A 20,439-nucleotide genomic window follows, 5' to 3' on the forward strand; every position below is an offset into this window, starting at 1 on the left:
ACAGGCTTCCCTCTGTATTTGCAGCCACATTTGGCAACTCTGCAAATCTGTACTTCATGAAAGTTTACATTTCTAGACTCACTGCAGGCCTACTTCATCTCCACTCTTGGTTTTCTTTCATCCGATTTTTAACCCATGGCATCTTATAAATCCTTTCTGGAACAGATAGGAATGGAAAAAAGAAACAAAGAATCCGCTACTCTGCCACGTGTATGAGATGAGGAGACAGCGCCCAGTTCAGAGGCATGCAGGTGACCAGGGATCTTCAGAAACCCTAGCCCCTTTCAGAGCTTGGTGAGATCAGTCTGGGGCCAGGGCTCCTCCAAGTGCTCCCAAGTGCTGAGCATGGCCCTGAAGCTGCAGCCCACTTCCCGGGGTCACAGCACAAGGGTGGAGGGAGCGAGGAACAAAGCTGCTGACAACACAGATCCTGCAAGCCCGCGTGATGACCTCGAAACCTCAAAGAAAGGAAAACAAAAACCCAATTCCTGTGCACAGCAGCAATGGGGAACATCATGGAGCTGGACCACAGCCAGTGAGTCCCGGTGCTTCCTAATGCCTGCTGTCCTTCAGCTGGCAAGTTCACAGTGGGTCAATATGCAGCTGATGCTCTGTACCTCCATAGCCCCCGTGCTATGGTAATTTCACTGCAACTGTCCAGCTTTGAAGCTGATCAATAAGACGTTCTGTTGACATCTCTACCTGTTTCCAGGTGGACGCCCATCTCCCCTGCCCCCCCCATGCATCCCAAGCACACGCTTTCCATCATCCCCCATCCAAGTGCACAACTGGGCCCTAGAGTATATCTCAGCACCCCTGCCAATCCTCAGGAACCCAGGCGCCATGTCTGCACCCGTTACCTTCCTGCCTTCTCCCCTGGAGACACTGAATGATGTCCTGCCTGTGAACAGCCAGGGTGCCCACACCCGTCTTTGCCATTCAAAGAGGCAAAGTTCAAAGAACTTCCTTATGCAGAGAGACTGCAGTTGTCCCGGGACTTCACCAAGAGGATTCATAGCCATTAGAGGGCAGGGATTTGCATCGCCCCTATTCACTGCTCTATCCTCTGTACTTAGAATACAACCCAGAATAGGAGATATTCAGTAAACATTTGTTAAATAAATTAGTGGATCTAATATTGAACAGTGTGTCACCAACAGCAAAAGAATTACTCAAAAGATATTATTTTAAAAAAAATCCATAAAGAAAGCCTTGCCACATTATCCCACACAGAAAGCATAGAGTGTATTTAAAAAGGGGGGGTTAATTCAGCCATGTGAAAGTCACATGGAGAATTCAGGTCAAACATCCTTTCTGGAACCACATGGAGGCTACCCAAGGGTGGACAGGTGTAAGTCATGCTCCACACACAGTACAGTGGCAGCTAGCCGAATAAGACTGAAAATAAATAAGGGGTTCCCTATCCCTTCACTCATCAAATCCCATCCCAAAGGCCCCTCGTTTTTGTCTAGCTCAAAACACAATACAGGATGTGAACATAGAATATTAAATCAGAAATTAAAAGCAGTCAAGAGAGGAAAAGGTGCCCACAGCTGCATGTAAACAGGGTGGGAAAGAGGCTGCAAAGTTCCCAAGCACCCCAACCCCGCCCCCAGCTGCATCCCCTGGCTCTCCTCAGTTCACCAGTAGTCATGGAGTTAGTTCCATTTGATACATTCACCTTCCACAAGCCTGGTACAAGCCAGGGTAACCCAGCCAGCACCTTCCAATGATGGATGGATCTCAGCTCACCTTTTCTCCACAGCATCCGTGGCCGAGACATCCCTTACTTGGTTTCTAGGCTGGGGAGCTAAAACCCCCAGAACATGCCCATCTGGGGAATGTCTCGTGCCAGTGGGAATCACTGGGGATGCCCAGTGCTACCCCTGGCAGGAATCTGAGCACCCTCCACAGCACAGAGGAGAAAGACCTGGTAGGTCATGGGAGTCATCACGCCAGAAGGCAGAAGGCAGAAGGCATAGGTCTGGAGTCCAAAGGGCTCACTCTCCTTCTGGACACCAGTCCCCCAAGTTAGTGTCACCCTATGTAAGCCTCTGCTTCACTCTGCTGTGAAAGGAAAGTGATAATATCATGTCTCTCACAAGACTGCTGGGGGGATAAAAAAGAAATGTAAAGGGTCTTATAAACTGTGAAATACTGGCCCTGCCTGCTGTGAATAAACGCCTTCTGCATGTCAGTAGCTACACCCAGCATCAGCCCTTCCCTAAGGGGTTGGGGGAGGTAGGGGGCGGCACAAGTTACCCTCCCCAACTGTGTAGACCCTTCTTCCCCAATCTTGTTGACCAGACTGACCCATCTGAGCCTAAATCCCCGAGAGGGACACTCCCAAAGCAGCTGAACTTGGCCAGATTCAAATGCCTAAAAGCAATTTACTTAACTACCCCACCCCACCCCACCCCCACACACACACCCTGGAACAACCCTCCAGGACCGTCGCAAGCCCCCACCCCCACCCGCCACACACCAAAGGCATTTGAACTACCCTTATTCAGGCTTCACACAGGAATACAAACACACACACACACACACACACACACACACACACACACCCCGCCAGATTACTCCGCCATCACCTTCTTCCACAACAAAGTGACAAGCAAGGGGGACAGAGGAAGGACGCTTTCTGCGCGGTCGGTGCAAAGGAGAAATGTGTCAAAGCCACGGCGGGTACCCCCCACCCCCACCCCCCGCCTGCCCTGCCAGCCAGCTAGCCAGGCACACTGCAGATTCCTCCTACCTGGGCGAGCCCCCGGCGGCCCCGAGCCCAGCGCGCGGGGGCGAGCGCCCCGGGAGCTGGGCGAGGGGCGGTCACATGCCGGGGTTCCTCCGGGCGCCGGCCGACCGCGCTCCCGCCCTCCCGGCCTCTGCCGCGCGCTCCGGGTCGGCTCCCGGGTCCGGCGCGGGCACGAGCAGGAGCCGCACCGCCCTCGCGCCCGGGAACTGCGGGGCGCGGCTCCTGCAGCGCTAAGGCTCGGGCTCCAGCTCGGGCGCCGCGGGCGGGGACGGACGGGAGCGGGCGGAGACGCCGGGGCGGGCCCGGCGGGGGAGGGAGCCTGCTGGCCGGGTGCCCCGCGCCCTACGCGAAGGAGCCTTGGAGCCAGGAACGCCGCCGCCCTGGCCCCCGCATCCTCGCGGGTCCGGGGCCCCCGCCCCACGCGGGGCAGTGACGGTCATCCCACAAGAAGTGACTTTTGGAGCGACTCACCTGGACATCGTAACCTGGCTACCACCCAACTGGGTCCTGGGCATGAGTCGGACGAATCGAGCTCCCGACCCACCAGTGGGCTTTCAGGTCCCACGCTCTCCAGCCAGAGACAAGACAGTGTGGGTCAGCCACTGGAGCCTGAAGCCTGGCCCCCTCCTCACCCTGGCTTCTTACGCACTAACTTCTTGGTACTTCAGTCTCTTCTGTGAAAAGGGATCGTATCAGCACCCATATCATGGGTGACGTTAATTACTGCTGTAAACCAGCACCCGCACAAGGTTAATACAACGCAGGAGTCCCTTGCTATTTGTTATTATTTATGTGCCCAGGTGAAAAAGGAGCTTACAGGTGGTACAGTCTTGATACCAGAATTCTTGGCCAGACCAGGTAATTCTTTTCAACTTAAGACCCACTTACTCCCATCCACTCATTTTGCACGTGAGAATCGGTACTCAGAGGAATGCAATGAATGGCCAAGTGTGAACCTTGGTGCACTGAGGGAAGGAGGCTGAAGTACCAGAGTAGTTGGCTTGGGCTCTAAGCCCAACAGCCAGGGGCTTGGAAGTAGCTCTTCCCTTTCCACTCTGTGCCTCCAGCAAGTGACTGGACCCTGATTTGTTTTGAGGCCCTAATGAGCCATCCTCCTCTGAGGAGACATTGAGTAGATGATGATGGCTTCCCTCCTAACAGAACTCACACCCTCCCTTCCTATATCCCTTCCAGGCTGGGCAGGCGCTGGCCCAGATAAAGAAAACAGCAGCAATAATTCATCAGTGCAAATGCTGCCTTGTGGTCTGGAATGATGATAATCTCTCTTAAAAAAAATTTTTTTTATCTGGTTCCAGTGTTTGCATCTGCTTCCTCTTGCTCCAAGGAACGGGCCCAACTCTATGGCCAGTAACATGGTATTGTGAAAATTCATCAGATGGCCCCATCTCTTTAGGATTCCTTTTTAGAGTGTGGTTTTTGAAACCTTAGGATCACCAAGAGAGAGATCTGGACCCTTGACTCCCAGATCAGTCACATGAAACTCTCTGGGGCTGAGGCCCAAATGCCAGTGTTACTGAAACTCCCAGGTGGGGGCGACTGGGTGGCTCAGTGGGTTAAACCTCTGCCTTTGGCTCAGGTCATGATCTCAAGGTCCGGGGATCAAGCTCCGCATTGGGCTCTCTACTCAGCAGGGAGCTGCTTCCCCCTCTCTCTCTGCCTGCCTCTCTGCCTACTTGTGACCTCTCTCTCTGTATCAAATAAATAAATGCAATCTTAAACACACACACACACACACACACACACACACACACACACACACCTTCCAGGTGATTCCAACGGGCCGCCAGGGTTGGGAACACCTGTTCTTCTAAGCCCAAGGCCCCACCGTGATGGTGATAGTTCACCAACAACTAGCATTGTTGGTGAAATAAAGACATCTCACCATTTATACAGTGAAGGTTTTTAAACAGTTTACAGGTTGAGAGTAAAATTGATCTGTGAAGTCATGTAGAAATTAAAATTATACTTTTCCTTGTTTTTTTCTTCATATTCTGATGCTTCCCACCCACCCCTAGGCCAACTATCCTGCTAGACACAAGGGCCCCTAGACTCAGATAAGACAAACACCCCTCTAATATGAGGACGGGTTTTGAAGCCCTCCCCTTCTCACCTATAACCACTGTCCTATCTGGCACCTTGAATTCACCTTCTCCCTCCCTCAGCCATGCTAACCACTTTCCCCGACTCCCTCTTCCCTTTGTTTCCTAGGTAGCTCATGTGTCCACCTGTCCTGCTGCATACCAGAGCTGAAGACTTGTGAGGCGGAGATTGTCATGCCTGTATACTCTGGTCTCAGTCACATGCACATGCTCTGAATGAGAGTGTGTCCTTCAGTGTGAGACATGCCCTTCACGAAGGCAATGTCAACTGTGTTTGAGAAACAGAAATAACAGCCAGTCTTGTGACACAATCTTAAGTGTGTCTTTCTCACTGCCTTCCCACCTCTGAGACTCCTCTTATTTGGAAGACTTGGCCACCCTCAGACCACCTTTCTTGAGAGACCATCTCCCTGGGGATTTGGGGGCACCTGGATGGCTCCGTCGGTTAAGTGTCCGAGTCCTGATCTCAACTTGAGTTTTGATCTCAGGGTCATGAGTTCAAGCCCCGCTTCGGACTCTGCGCTGGACCACCATGGATCCTACTTTTAAAAAAAGAGATCATATTTCATATGCCCTCCCATCAAGCTGCTCAAATCCCCTTCTTTGAGAGGAAGATCTAATAGTGCACAAGAAACAAAGTCCTGGACACCGTCAGGGACATCACAGTCCATCAGGACCATCATAGCAAAGCCCTATGTCCAGAATGGTCTGTGCCAAGGGGCAGCTATGACCATAGAGCTTCCTGGGCCTGAGGACGGGCTGTTTCACAAACGATGATGCAACACTCCCAGGTGTTTCAGTCCCCAGAGCCTCCAAAGGAGCTGCTAAGGGGTAAGAAGGGCAACACTGAGAGCAGCCTTGGCAGCTGGGGACACTGGGGCAAGTGTGATCCCAGCTGGGGTCGTTAAGTCCAGAGAATGACCTATGGACAGAGACCCTACCCAGACAGCAGGACAAGCAGTGATAGGCCATGCCCTTCACCTCCACCACCCCCAAAGAACCCCAGTGACTGTCCAGAAGGACAAAAGGGGTTGGGAGAGGGAAGAATTCTGCAAAGAAGAGATGGAGCCTTGAACCAGTGGAGACTGAATTGGCAAGATTTTTATTTTTTTTTTCTGATGCTAGAGATGGAAATGAAGATCCGTGGGCTAAGTTGACTTCTGTTTGTGGAAAATAAAATTACATCTTCGCACACAGGGCCTCTGTGATTCTTGCTACACCTCTTTTTTGTTATTTATAGACCTGCCAGTAACTGCTCACAGAACCACAGTGTTCCCTGAGAGAGATTTAAAAACCACTGTCCTACATGGACTTCCTTCTACAGCCTCATTTTGTGTTCCTTTCACAAATTTTCCACCTCCTGACCTCCAAAGAACCACTTTTTCAATCTGTGTCTGTAGTACCTCCCACAACTGCCCCTTCTCGTTTTAATTGGCTCAGTCCTGTCCCTTCCTCCAAGCAGTTAGCTGTGGGTTTCTCTTATCGTCTTCCCGTTCAAATTCCTCCGATTTTGCAAGACCTTTACCAGCCAGAAAGCAGCATGTGAACTTGAGATGGGAGCAGAGGAGAAAGTGGAGAGTATCATAAAATTGCCTTGGGCAGTAAACTGTTTCTTAACTTCCTTTATAAGAGGAGGACGAAAAGACGGACAAGGCAGGCAGGCAGTCACACCAACTTCTTGTCCTAATTGCAGCTTTAATGTCACTCAGTGAAAGCAACTGTGCGCCAAAGGCTTCTCGCACCTGGTTTTTTTCCACGCTCACAACACGGAAACAGCACAGCAAGCTGCAGAGACTCATAGACTCGGTGGCTTCTAAGAACAGCTGCACCTAATGGAACCAGAAGGGTGGCCTCTTTCTTATGCCAGGTCTTGATTCAAACATTGGTTCAACACATAAAAGTCAAAGCACCAGTAACCAAACCACCCATCCCCATCCAAAAGGTAGCTGTGACCAGCTTCCCACATCATTTGAGAGGGGCCTGTTAAAGCCTTTGTCCTCAGTCATATATGAGACACAAAACAAAAACCCTGCCTTCCTTAAGACTCATTTTTTTAAATTTATTTTTTATTTTCAGCATAACAGTATTCATTATTTTTGCACCACACCCAATGCTCCATGCAATCCGTGCCCTCTCTAATACCCACTACTTGGTACCCCAACCTCCCACCCCCCCGCCCCTTCAAAACCCTCAGATTGTTTTTCAGAGTCCATAGTCTCTCATGGTTCACCTCCCCTTCCAATTTCCCCCAACTCCCTTCTCCACTCTAAGTCCCCATGTCCTCCATGCTTAAGACTCATTTTTAAACATAAAGAAAGTACTGGCTGCCTTAAATGCTTTTCCTGGTATTTCTACAGGGTCCCACCCACTTTGGTTCTCTGTAAGTTTCTGGTAACTCATCTCTGTGTTTTCTCTTTTCCACAAGCACCTTCCAAAATCCAGATTCATGTTGCGGCCTCTCAATTTTTTGATCCTTTCTAAACATCACTGTCAATTTGTTTTCTTTCAGTGGTTCCCTTTTAATATGATCACTGTAGTAGATGGAAGATGGCTGCAAATTCTTTGTTTTGCCAATCAGGAAGTGAAGTCTGATTTCCCTCCCCTTGAATATGGGCTGGGCTCGCTGCCTTACTCAACCAGTATCAACCAATAGAATGAGGTGGAACTGACTTTTGGGGACTTCAGGAACCAGGTCATCAAAAAACCCTTCGGCTTCTTCTTAGGTTTCTTGAAACACTCACTCCTGGTGCCCAAAGCTATCAGGTAAGAGGTGTTAGTCTCCTGGGACTGCCATCCTATTAGAAATTCTAAACCACATGGACATCATCACATGGAGGCACTCCAGGCTGTAGCCCCAGATGACAGCCAGAACCAACTCCCACCATGGGAGAGTCTCCAAAGGAGAACCACCCAGCTGAGTCCCATCAATCCCAGAACCATGAAAAACAAAATAGTACATTGTTGTTTTAAGTCACTGAGTTTGTGACACAATACTAGGTAAGCAAAGCAATGACCCTACTCAGGAATGTGTGCCAACTCTCTGTTGACCTGTCCCGTAGCATACAGAGTCAGTAGAGCATGCAAGTTCTCTTTGAATGAAAATGACACCTGGCCTCCCTCCTCCAGTATCACGTCTGGCCACTGCCCAGTTACTAGACTTCCTGAAAATTGTGATTATGACTATCTCACCGGCAAATAAAGGAAAAGTGAGAGTTTGGGGATAGTCGAACAGGTTTACCTTTAAATATGGTATTTTGAGTAAAAGAAGTAGCTATAACCTTGTACTTTTCAGCAATTGCTAACTGCAAGATGATTTAGTTTCTAGTGTTGTTATTCAGTGGTTTTCCAAGAAACAGAGCAACTCAGGAAAAGTAAATGCAGAAGATCTGTGCTATCCAATACGTGGGACCTCCAGAAACATGAAGCTATTTAAATTATTTAAAATTAAGAATTCAGTTCCTCCAGTTGCCCTAGCTATACTTCAGGAGCTCAATAGCCACACGTCACTAGTGACTACCATATTGGACAGCACAGCCATAGACCATTTCCATCACTGTAGAATGTTCTATTGGATGTTGCTACTCTACAGTCTAGACAATTCAGGGCCTCTGGACTAGAGGTCCTTTTCTGGGGCACTAGTTTTCATCCAAAATAAACAATCTGCTCATTTTAAATCTATACCCAAGAAAGAATCTTCACACCTTCCTCTTTCCTTCTGATCAACTGTGTCATCATTCAGTCTACCTTTCATTGCTCAGCTAAATCATACAAGATCACATGTTTTCTCTATATTTTATGTGCTCATTTTTTGTAAGTACTTTATATTCATCAGTATATGAATATACCTTGTCCATAATTTTTTCATGTCTATATCCCAAGATCTTCAAGGAGAGGAACCATGTATTGGGGAAGGGGTGGATATCTCCAACCCCTGTCCCAGAATATTCGTATACAACTCTGAATGTCAGAAGCAGTCAACTGACCAGGTAAAAGGAGAATGCAGAGAAGTTTTTTATGATAAGTGTCACCCCAAGCTTTTATTGCACCCACAAATGATTTCTTGCAGAGACAACACTATTGTCCACAGTCACAAGATCATAAAATCAGCAACAGGATATTTATTACTTTTTGGTTTAAAAAGAGAAAGAAAGAGAGAGACCAAGATTCAAAGTACAATTGTGTTAGCATTGTAAAATCTTACACGCTACGTTCATTCCTTTTTGTTATTCTCTAAGGAAAAGATCATTTACCATGCTTTGCCCTATTGCTTTGACATATTAACTGTGTGCTTGTCAAGTAACTTGATGGTTTCCCAATCTGGACATCAAAATAATGACATAGAGAAACAGTCTCAGAGAAGGTTCCCAAGGAGAAGTGTGGGTGGCATCCAGAGCCCAGGCTTTCCTAAGAGCCTAAGGAACGAAAGTGCATAAGATTTTGAATGCAGAGAAAAGCCCTAGGAAGAGAGTTTTTCCCTATGCTGTCCCAGGAGAAGGAGAGGAAGTCGAGAATAAAACACAATGCTTAGAAAGTATTGAGCACTTTCTCCACCTTCCCCGCTCTATGTATGGAAGTAGTGAAGTAGGTACATAGAAGCCTCAGGGAAAGGCAGCAACTGGGAAAGACGAATGCCATCTGCAGAGAAACCCAAGCCAGGCAGGGCAGGGAGCAGAAACCACAGACAAGAACTGTGCAGGCACACGGTAGGTTCAAGGGCAGAACCACACCCCTGTTGCTACCCTCTCATATGCTGATCTTGTACATGTTCTTTCCAGTTTATCTCAAGGTTTTTCATATTACTGAAATGAAAATGATGTCAATAATATTGACAATGATATTATCAATTGTAAAGGGTATGGCTTTTAAATTTTGATGCCTGACTATTTATTATTAGTATATGGAAATCCAACTGGTTTTTGCATATTGATCTTGTGATCCACAAAACTCATTTATTCTAGTAGCTTTTTATTGATTTCATAGGATTTTCTAAGTAAATCACCATGTTGTCTGCACATAAAGACAGTATTACTTCTTCTCTTCCAATCTGGGTGGTTTTTATTTCTTTTCTTGATTTTTTACACCAGCTAGATCCTTTAGTACCATACTGAATAGAAGTGAAGAAAGTGGACATTCTTGCCATGTTCCTAATCTTAGGGGAAATCTTCCAGTCTATGATGTTAGCTGTAGGTCTTCCCTAGATGCCCTTTATCTGGTACACTTCAATCCTAATTTTCTGAGAATTTTTATCAGGAATAGAAGTCGGATTTTGTCAAATGCTTTTTATGCATCTGTTGAGATCATTTCATGGTTTTCCTTTTTTAGTTTTTACAATTTTTATGATTTTTAAACAATTTTTACAAGAAATTCTTTTTTAGTTAATACAGTAAATTACATTTATCAACTTTCCATTGCTAAGCCAACTTGGCATTCCTGGGATAAAGCCTTCTTGGCCATGATGTATTAGCATCTTTATATATCATTGGAATGGATTTACTAGTATTTTGTTTAGAATTTTTATGTCTTTCTTCCTGAAGAATGTTGGTCTATAATTATTTTTTCTTGTAATATCTTACCTGGTTTTGATATCCAAGTAATGTTAACCTCAAAAAGTTGGGGAGAACTCATGAGTCAGGAAATGTTTATTCCTCTTCAATTTTCTGGAAAAGTCTCTCAGAATTGATATTATTTCTTCCTTAAGTGTTTGGCAGAACTTGCCAGGGAAGTTATTTGGGCCTGCAGTTTTCTTTCTGGGAAGATTTTCAACTACGAATCAATTTCTTTAACAGATAGGAGCCTATTCAAGTCATCTGTTTCTTCTTCAGTGAGATTGGTGGTTAGTGTCTTTCAAAGAAATTATCCAGTTCATGTAAGTGTCAATGCTTTCAGCATAACTTTATTCCTAATATTCTGTCATTATCCTTTTATTTATTTTTTTAAATTTAAGTTCCATTAGCCAACATATAGTACATCATTAGTTGCAGATGTAGTGTTCAATGATTCATCATTTGCAAATAACATCCAGTGCTCATCACATCATGTGCCCTCCTTAATGCCCATCACCCAGTGACCCCATCCCTCCAGCAACCTTCAGTTTGTTTCCCAGAGTCAAGAGTCTCCAGTGGTTCATCTTCCTCTCTGATTTCTTCCCATTCAGTTTTTCCCCTGTGATCCTCTGTGCTATTTCCTATATTCCACATATGAGTGAAACCATATGATAATCATCTTTCTCTGATTGACTTATTTCACTTAGCATAATTATCTTTCTAATATTTATTGTGTAGTGCACTGATATTACCTAAGCCCTGATATTTATATTCCTGTCTTCTCTTTTATTCCTGATCATGCTATCCAGACAGCTACCAATTTTACTACTCTCCTCAAAGCATCAGGTTTTGGTGTCATTGATTTCTCTGTTATATTTCTGTTTCCTATTTCATTGCTCTCTGCTTTGATCTTTATTATCTTCTGCTTGCTTTACGTGTGATTTGTGTTTCTTTTTCTGGTTACAGTGGATGCCAAGGTCATGGACTTTACACTTTTCTGTCTATTTATTTATTTGTTTATTTGTTTCTTTTAGAGAAAGGGGAGAAGAGGGAGAAAGACTCTCAAGCAGGCTCCACATCCAGCATAGAGCCTGATGTGGGGTTCAATCCCACAACCCTAAGATCATGACTTGAGCCAAAATCAAGTGTCAGATGCTTAATCAACTGAGCCATCCAGGCATCCTAATATGTATATATTAGGATATATATGTGTGTATATATATATATATATATATATATATATATATATATATATACGCAGACACACACACAGACATACACACACATATACTGTATATGATATATGTGTGTATATAAATACACATACATACATACAGTGAAATACTACTCAGCCATAAAAATGAATAAAACCTTGCCATTTGCAGCAATGTAAGTGGACCTAGAGGATATTAGACTAAGTGAAATAAGTCAGTCAGAGAAATACAAATGCCATATGATTTCACTTGTGTGTGGAATCTAAAAAACAAACTGAAACAGAAACAGACACATAGATATGGGAAATAGACCAGTGGTTGTTGCAGGGGAGGGGTTTGGGGTAGGCAAACAAGTGAAGGGGATTAAGAGGTACAACTTCCAGTTTAAAATAAATAAGTTGTGGGGCGCCTGGGTGGCTCAGTGGTTTAAGCCTCTGCCTTCAGCTCAGGTCATGATCTCAGGGTCCTGGGATCGAGCCCCACATCAGGCTCTCTGCTCAGTGGGGAGCCTGCTTCCCCCTCTCTCTCTGCCTGCCTCTCTGCCTACTTGTGATCTCTCTCTGTCTATCAAATAAATAAATAAAAATCTTTTAAAAAAATAAATAAATAAATAAAATAAAATAAATTAAGTCGTGAGGATGAAAGTCACAACATGAGGAACATAGTCTATAATATGGTAGTGACTTTGTATAGTGACAGAAGGTAAAGGTGATCATTATGTAATGTATAAAATCATACTATGTTGTCCCCTGAAACTAATATGATATTGTATGTCAATCATAATTCAATTTTTAAGAAGAAACTTACAATACTATAGTTCCATCTTTTCCTGACTGGATTTTCTGCTATGTGTGACATTCACTTCACTTTTATATATGTTATAAACCTCACACCACATTATCACTGCTTCTTTTTAAATAGTCAATTTTCTTTTAAAGAAATTTAAGTCATGATTTCATTGCCATTTCAAGGGCTCTTTATTTCTCTGGATAGCCCCAACCTCTGTCTACATTTTCCTTCTTTCCAAAGGATTGCCTTTAATATTTTGTAGTTAGGTCTGCTTGTGATGAATTCACGTTTTATATATTTGAAACAGCTTAATTTTGCCTTTGTATTTGGATATTTTCATTGTGTATAGAATTTTAGGTTGAGAGTATTTTTTTCAGTACTTTAGAGACAATGCTTCAAAGTCTTCTAGCTTACATTACTTCTGTGAGGAATCTGCCATCTTGTCATCCTTGTTCTTCTGTGCGTTTTCACTGACAGCTTTTAAGATTTTATTACTTACCACCAGTTTTAAACAATTTGATTATCACAGAATGTAATGTATTTTTCTCTGTGTTTTTCAGGGTTCATTGAACTTCTTGGATCGATGGGTCTGTAATTTTCATCCAATTTGGAAAAGCTCTGGCCATTGTTCAAATATTTCTTCTGTCACCCCTCCTTCATCTGGGGGACTTCAGTCATATGCGTAACCATCTGCTTGAAATTGTCCTACAGTTCACTGATACTTCTGTCCTTCTGTTTGTTCATTTGTTTCTCTCCTATGTGTTTCATTTTGATAGTTTCTATTGTGTTTTTAAATCATTAATCTATTCTTCTGCAACGTCCAATACAGTATATTTTGATCTCAGACACTGCAGTCTTCATCTCTAGAAGTTAGAGATGGGTCTCTTTTTTATTTTTAACATCTTCTACTTCTCTACTTACTGTTTCAAATATATGGAATACAGTGATAATAACCTTTCAAAATGTCTTGGTCTCTAATTGCCTTGGTCTCTAACTCTAACATCCGTGTTGGTTTTAGTTCGTTCTGATTGATTAATTGCTCTCCTCTTTATTTTTCTACTTCTTTGCAATCACAGTAATTTCTTTTTAGATGACAAATAGTGTGAATTTAACTTGTTGGATGCTGGGTATTTTTGTGTTGGGGGATGCATTTTGCTTATTGGAAGTGCCTCAGTTATTTTGGGTCTTGGCTTTATGACACGTTAGGCAGGGCTGTGGCAGCATTCAGCATGGGGCTCATTTTGCCCCACTGCTGAAACCCTTAATCCTCATGCCCTACCAAATGCCTATAAGTTATGAGGCTCTCCAGTCTGGCTTGTTGGAACAGAAATTATTCTTGGCCTTGTGTATGGTCTACTATTTTATCTACCCCCGTAGGATAGTGTATTTTCTGGCCTCAGGTAGTTGCCTCATACATATGCTCTTCTGTACTCTGCTATACTCTTAAGGGGGACCCCCTGCAGACTTGAAGTTCTTCCTCATTGCAACTCTGCCCTCTCTGGTATCTCTTCTGTCAACTACAGCCATCTTGGTCTCCCTTGGTGTTTAGCTTTATCTCAGTTCAGTTTGCTGGGAAGTTTGCTGGTTTCCACCTGGGTCTCCCTTTCCTATGGAAGTGGTTGGACTCTCTTCCTTAGCCTGAAAGCTCTCTCAAATAGGTAAACAGGAGCAATCTCTCTGGATTTCCTGGCCTTCAGTGGAAGAGGTCCAGTGCCTTAAAAACCCTGGCTTCATGTATTTTGTGTAGTTTTTTTGTTGTCTGCGATGAGAAGTAAATCCAGGCCTTATTAGTCAATCTTGCTGGCAGCAGAACTTGGCTACACAGCTTCCAGAGTTTCCATGACAGTTGGCCATGATCATGGCCATCTTTACACATCTCAAAAAATTTTTCCTTTCAATTTTGTTTGGGAAAGTTTTTTGAAATATTAATAAAATGTAACCCAGAATTAATAAAGGTTAGCCAGGACTGAGACTTTTGAGGAAGGAAGTAAACTGTGAATGATGTCAGGTAAAGGACAATGTGACAACTGATGGGTCCCAGAGGCAGAAAGACCAAGATTGTGCCCAGGGAGTGGAAAGGGAAGAAAGTGAAGGGAGGAGGAAGGGAAGGAAGGAAGAAAAGAAGTGGGGTAGAAGACATATAAAGTCCAAAGAACCAAGTCAATCTATCTCTCGGGTTGCAAAACCCAAGAATTTAAAAGGAAGAATTATTAGCAATTGTGATTGGTTGAAAACAGGTACCAGGAGGGCAAAGTTGAGAGGAAATTCTACGAGTGTTCAAAAAAATTGTTAAAAAGATAAAATATTTTGGGAGGAGACAAGATGGCGGAGAAGTAGCAGGCTGAGACTGCTTCAGCTAGCCGGAGATCAGCTAGATAGCTTATCTAAAGATTGCAAACACCTGAAAATCCATCGGCAGATCGAAGAGAAGAAGAACAGCAATTCTGGAAACAGAAAAACAACCACTTTCTGAAAGGTAGGACCGGCGGAGAAGTGAATCCAAAGCGACGGGAAGATAGACCCCGGGGGGAGGGGCCGGCTCCCAGCAAGCGGCGGAGCAACGGCGCACAAAATCAGGACTTTTAAAAGTCTGTTCCGCTGAGGGACATCGCTCCAGAGGCTAAACCGGGGCGAAGCCCACGCGGGTTCAGCGTGGCCTCAGGTCCCGCAGGGTCACAGAAGGATCAGGGGTGTCTGAGTGTCGCAGACCTTGCGGGTATTGGAACGGGAAAGCCGGCTACAGAGACAGAGCCGACAGTAAGCTCACAGCTCGGTGTTACCTTGAACTGGTCGCAGGCTCGGAGAGCTCGGAGCGCGGCCGGAGGTCAGGCAGACGGGAGTAACTGGGCGCTGTTCTCTGAGGGCGCACTGAGGAGTGCGGCCCTGGGTTCTCGGCTCCTCCGGGCCGGAGACCAGGAGGCCGCCATTTGTATTCCCATCCTCCGGAACTCTACGGAAAGCGCTCAGGGAACAAAAGCTCCTGAAAGCAAACCCGAGCTGATTACTCACCCCGGCCCCGGGTAAGGGCGGTGTAATTCCGCCTGGGGCAAAGACACTTGAGAATCACTACACCAGGCCCCTCCCCCAGAAGATCAACAAGAAATCCAGCCAAGACCAAGTTCACCTACCAAGGAGTGCGGTTTCAATACCAAGGAGAGCAGCAGAATTCCAGAGGAGGAGAAAGCCAAGCACGGAACTCATGGCTTTTTCCCTGTGATTTTTTTTTTTAGTCTTGCAGTTAATTCAATTTTTTTCTTTTTCATTTTTTTGTTTTTTTCTTTTCTCGCCTTCGGGTAAATTTTTTTTTTTTTAACTGTTACCTTTTTCTTTTTTAACGATTTTTTGCTAGTTTATCTAATATATATATTTTTTCATTTTTACATTTTTCTCAGGTGTTTTCCTTTTTTTTTTTAAATTCTTTTCTTTTCTTTTTTCTTTTTTTTTTTTCTTTCTTTTTTATTTTTTTTTCTTTCTTCCTTTTTGAACCTCTTTTTATCCCCTTTCTCCCCCCTCACGATTTTGGATCTCTTCTAATTTGGTTAAAGCATTTTTTCCTGGGGTTGTTGCCACCCTTTTAGTATTTTACTTGCCCCTTCATATACTCCTATCTGGACAAAATGACAAGACGGAAAAATTCAACACAAAAAAAAGAACAAGAGGCAGTACCGAAGGCTAGGGACCTAATCAATACAGACATTGGTAATATGTCAGATCTAGAGTTCAGAATGACAATTCTCAAGGTTCTAGCCGGGCTCGAAAAAGGCATGGAAGATATTAGAGAAACCCTCTCAAGAGATATAAAAGCCCTTTCTGGAGAAATAAAAGAACTAAAATCTAACCAAGTTGAAATCAAAAAAGCTATTAATGAAGTGCAATCAAAAATGGAGGCTCTCACTGCTAGGATAAATGAGGCAGAAGAAAGAATTAGTGATATAGAAGACCAAATGACAGAGAATAAAGAAGCTGAGCAAAAGAGGGACAAACAGCTACTGGACCACGAGGGGAGAATTTGAGAGATAAGTGACACCATAAGACGAAACAACATTAGAATAATTGGGATTCCAGAAGAAGAAGAAAGACAGAGGGGAGCAGAAGGTATACTGGAGAGAATTATTGGGGAGAATTTCCCCAATATGGCAAAGGGAACGAGCATCAAAATTCAGGAGGTTCAGAGAACGCCCCTCAAAATCAATAGGAATAGGCCCACACCCCGTCACCTAATAGTAAAATTTACAAGTCTCAGTGACAAAGAGAAAATCCTGAAAGCAGCCCGGGAAAAGAAGTCTGTAACATACAATGGTAAAAATATTAGATTGGCAGCTGACTTATCCACAGAGACCTGGCAGGCCAGAAAGAGCTGGCATGATATTTTCAGAGGACTAAACGAGAAAAACATGCAGCCAAGAATACTATATCCAGCTAGGCTATCATTGAAAATAGAAGGAGAGATTAAAAGCTTCCAGGACAAACAAAAACTGAAAGAATTTGCAAATACCAAACCAGCTCTACAGGAAATATTGAAAGGGGTCCTCTAAGCAAAGAGAGAGCCTACAAGTGGTAGATCAGAAAGTAACAGAGACCATATACAGTAACAGTCAACTTACAGGCAATACAATGGCACTAAATTCATATCTCTCAATAGTTACCCTGAATGTTAATGGGCTAAATGCCCTTGTCAAAAGACACAGGGTATCAGAATGGATAAAAAAACAAAACCCATCTATATGTTGCCTCCAAGAAACTCATTTTAAGCCCGAAGACACCTCCAGATTTAAAGTGAGGGGGTGGAAAAGAATTTACCATGCTAATGGACATCAGAAGAAAGCAGGAGTGGCAATCCTTATATCAGATCAATTAGATTTTAAGCCAAAGACTATAATAAGAGATGAGGAAGGACACTATATCATACTCAAAGGGTCTGTCCAACAAGAAGATTTAACAATTTTAAATATCTATGCCCCCAACGTGGGAGCAGCCAACTATATAAACCAATTAATAACAAAATCAAAGAAACACATCAACAATAATACAATAATAGTAGGGGACTTTAACACTCCCCTCACTGAAATGGACAGATCATCCAAGCAAAAGATCAGCAAGGAAATAAAGGCCTTAAACGACACACTGGACCAGATGGACATCACAGATATATTCAGAATATTTCATCCCAAAGCAACAGAATACACATTCTTCTCTAGTGCACATGGAACATTCTCCAGAATAGATCACATCCTCGGTCCTAAATCAGGACTCAACCGGTATCAAAAGATTGGGATCATTCCCTGCATATTTTCAGACCACAATGCTCTAAAGCTAGAACTCAACCACAAAAGGAAGTTTGGAAAGAACCCAAATACATGGAGACTAAACAGCATCCTTCTAAAGAATGAATGGGTCAACCGGGAAATTAAAGAAGAATTGAAAAAAATCATGGAAACAAATGATAATGAAAATACAACGGTTCAAAATCTGTGGGACACAACAAAGGCAGTCCTGAGAGGAAAATATATAGCGGTACAAGCCTTTCTCAAGAAACAAGAAAGGTCTCAGGTACACAACCTAACCCTACACCTAAAGGAGCTGGAGACAGAACAAGAAAGAAACCCTAAGCCCAGCAGGAGAAGAGAAATCATAAAGATCAGAGCAGAAATCAATGAAATAGAAACCAAAAAAACAATAGAACAAATCAACGAAACTAGGAGCTGGTTCTTTGAAAGAATTAATAAAATTGATAAACCCCTGGCCCGACTTATCAAAAAGAAAAGAGAAAGGACCCAAATAAATAAAATCATGAATGAAAGAGGAGAGATCACAACTAACACCAAAGAAATACAAACTATTATAAGAACATACTATGAGCAACTCTACGCCAATAAATTTGACAATCTGGAAGAAATGGATGCATTCCTAGAAACATATAAACTACCACAACTGAACCAGGAAGAAATAGAAAGCCTGAACAGACCCATAACCAGTAAGGAGATTGAAACAGTCATTAAAAATCTCCAAACAAACAAAAGCCCAGGGCCAGACGGCTTCCCGGGGGAATTCTACCAAACATTTAAAGAAGAACTAATTCCTATTCTCCTGAAACTGTTCCAAAAAATAGAAATGGAAGGAAAACTTCCAAACTCATTTTATGAGGCCAGCATCACCTTGATCCTAAAACCAGACAAGGATCCCACCAAAAAAGAGAGCTATAGACCGATATCCTTGATGAACACAGATGCGAAAATACTCAACAAAATACTAGCCAATAGGATTCAACAGTACATTAAAAAGATTATTCACCACGACCAAGTGGGATTTATTCCAGGGCTGCAAGGTTGGTTCAACATCCGCAAATCAGTCAATGTGATACAACACATCAATAAAAGAAAGAACAAGAACCATATGATACTCTCAATAGATGCTGAAAAAGCATTTGATAAAGTACAGCATCCCTTCCTGATCAAACCTCTTCAAAGTGTAGGGATAGAGGGCACATACCTCAATATCATCAAAGCCATCTATGAAAAACCCACCGCAAATATCATTCTCAATGGAGAAAACCTGAAAGCTTTTCCGCTAAGGTCAGGAACACGGCAGGGATGTCCATTATCACCACTGCTATTCAACATAGTACTAGAGGTCCTAGCCTCAGCAATCAGACAACAAAAGGAAATTAAAGGCATCCAAATCGGCAAAGAAGAAGTCAAATTATCACTCTTCGCAGATGATATGATACTATATGTGGAAAACCCAAAAGACTCCAATCCAAAACTGCTAGAACTTATACAGGAATTCAGTAAAGTGTCAGGATATAAAATCAATGCACAGAAATCAGTTGCATTTCTCTACACCAACAGCAAGACAGAAGAAAGAGAAATTAAGGAGTCAATCCCGTTTACAATTGCACCCAAAACCATAAGATACCTAGGAATAAACCTAACCAAAGAGACACAGAATCTATACTCAGAAAACTATAAAGTACTCATGAAAGAAATTGAGGAAGACACAAAGAAATGGAAAAATGTTCCATGCTCCTGGATTGGAAGAATAAATATTGTGAAAATGTCTATGCTACCTAAAGCAATCTACACATTTAATGCAATTCCTATCAAAGTACCATCCATCTTTTTCAAAGAAATGGAACAAATAATGCTAAAATTTATATGGAACCAGAAAAGACCTCGAATAGCCAAAGGGATATTGAAAAAGAAAGCCAACGTTGGTGGCATCACAATTCCGGACTTCAAGCTCTATTACAAAGCTGTCGTCATCAAGACAGCATGGTACTGGCACAAAAACAGACACATAGATCAATGGAACAGAATAGAGAGCCCAGAAATAGACCCTCAACACTATGGTCAACTAATCTTCGACAAAGCAGGAAAGAATGTCCAATGGCAAAAAGACAGCCTCTTCAATAAATGGTGCTGGGAAAATTGGACAGCCACATGCAGAAAAATGAAATTGGACCATTTCCTTACACCACACACAAAAATAGACTCAAAATGGATGAAGGACCTCAATGTGCGAAAGGAATCCATCAAAATCCTTGAGGAGAACACGGGCAGCAACCTCTTTGACCTCAACCGCAGCAACATCTTCCTAGGAACAACGCAAAAGGCAAGGGAAGCAAGGGCAAAAATGAACTATTGGGATTTCATCAAGATCAAAAGCTTTTGCACAGCAAAGGAAACAGTTAACAAAATCAAAAGACAACTGACAGAATGGGAGAAGATATTTGCAAACGACATATCAGATAAAGGACTAGTGTCCAGAATCTATAAAGAACTTATCAAACTCAACACCCAAAGAACAAATAATCCAATCAAGAAATGGGCAGAGGACATGAACAGACATTTCTGCAAAGAAGACATCCAGATGGCCAACAGACACATGAAAATGTGCTCCATATCACTCGGCATCAGGGAAATACAAATCAAAACCACAATGAGATATCACCTCACACCAGTCAGAATGGCTAAAATAAACAAGTCAGGAAATGACAGATGCTGGCGAGGATGCGGAGA

General features: G+C 43.3%; 1 protein-coding gene across 5 annotated transcripts in view; it reads right to left on the reverse strand.

Moving 5' to 3' along the window:
• Nucleotides 1–20,439, reverse strand: part of IL1R1 (interleukin 1 receptor type 1) — a 79,435-nt gene that overhangs the window by 31,376 nt on the left and 27,620 nt on the right. For 2 of the 5 annotated variants that reach the window (XM_032351730.1, XM_032351727.1), the window contains exon 1: nt 2,759–3,029. The exons of 2 other annotated variants lie outside the window; for them this stretch is intronic. The gene's annotated coding sequence lies outside the window, so the exon portion shown is untranslated. Of the gene's footprint in view, nt 1–2,758; nt 3,033–20,439 lie in introns of those variants that run through there. One more of the 5 variants, XM_032351732.1, reaches the window with a different exon arrangement.

The sequence above is a fragment of the Mustela erminea genome, chromosome 7, assembly GCF_009829155.1.
Source record: "Mustela erminea isolate mMusErm1 chromosome 7, mMusErm1.Pri, whole genome shotgun sequence".
NCBI lineage: Eukaryota > Metazoa > Chordata > Mammalia > Carnivora > Mustelidae > Mustela > Mustela erminea.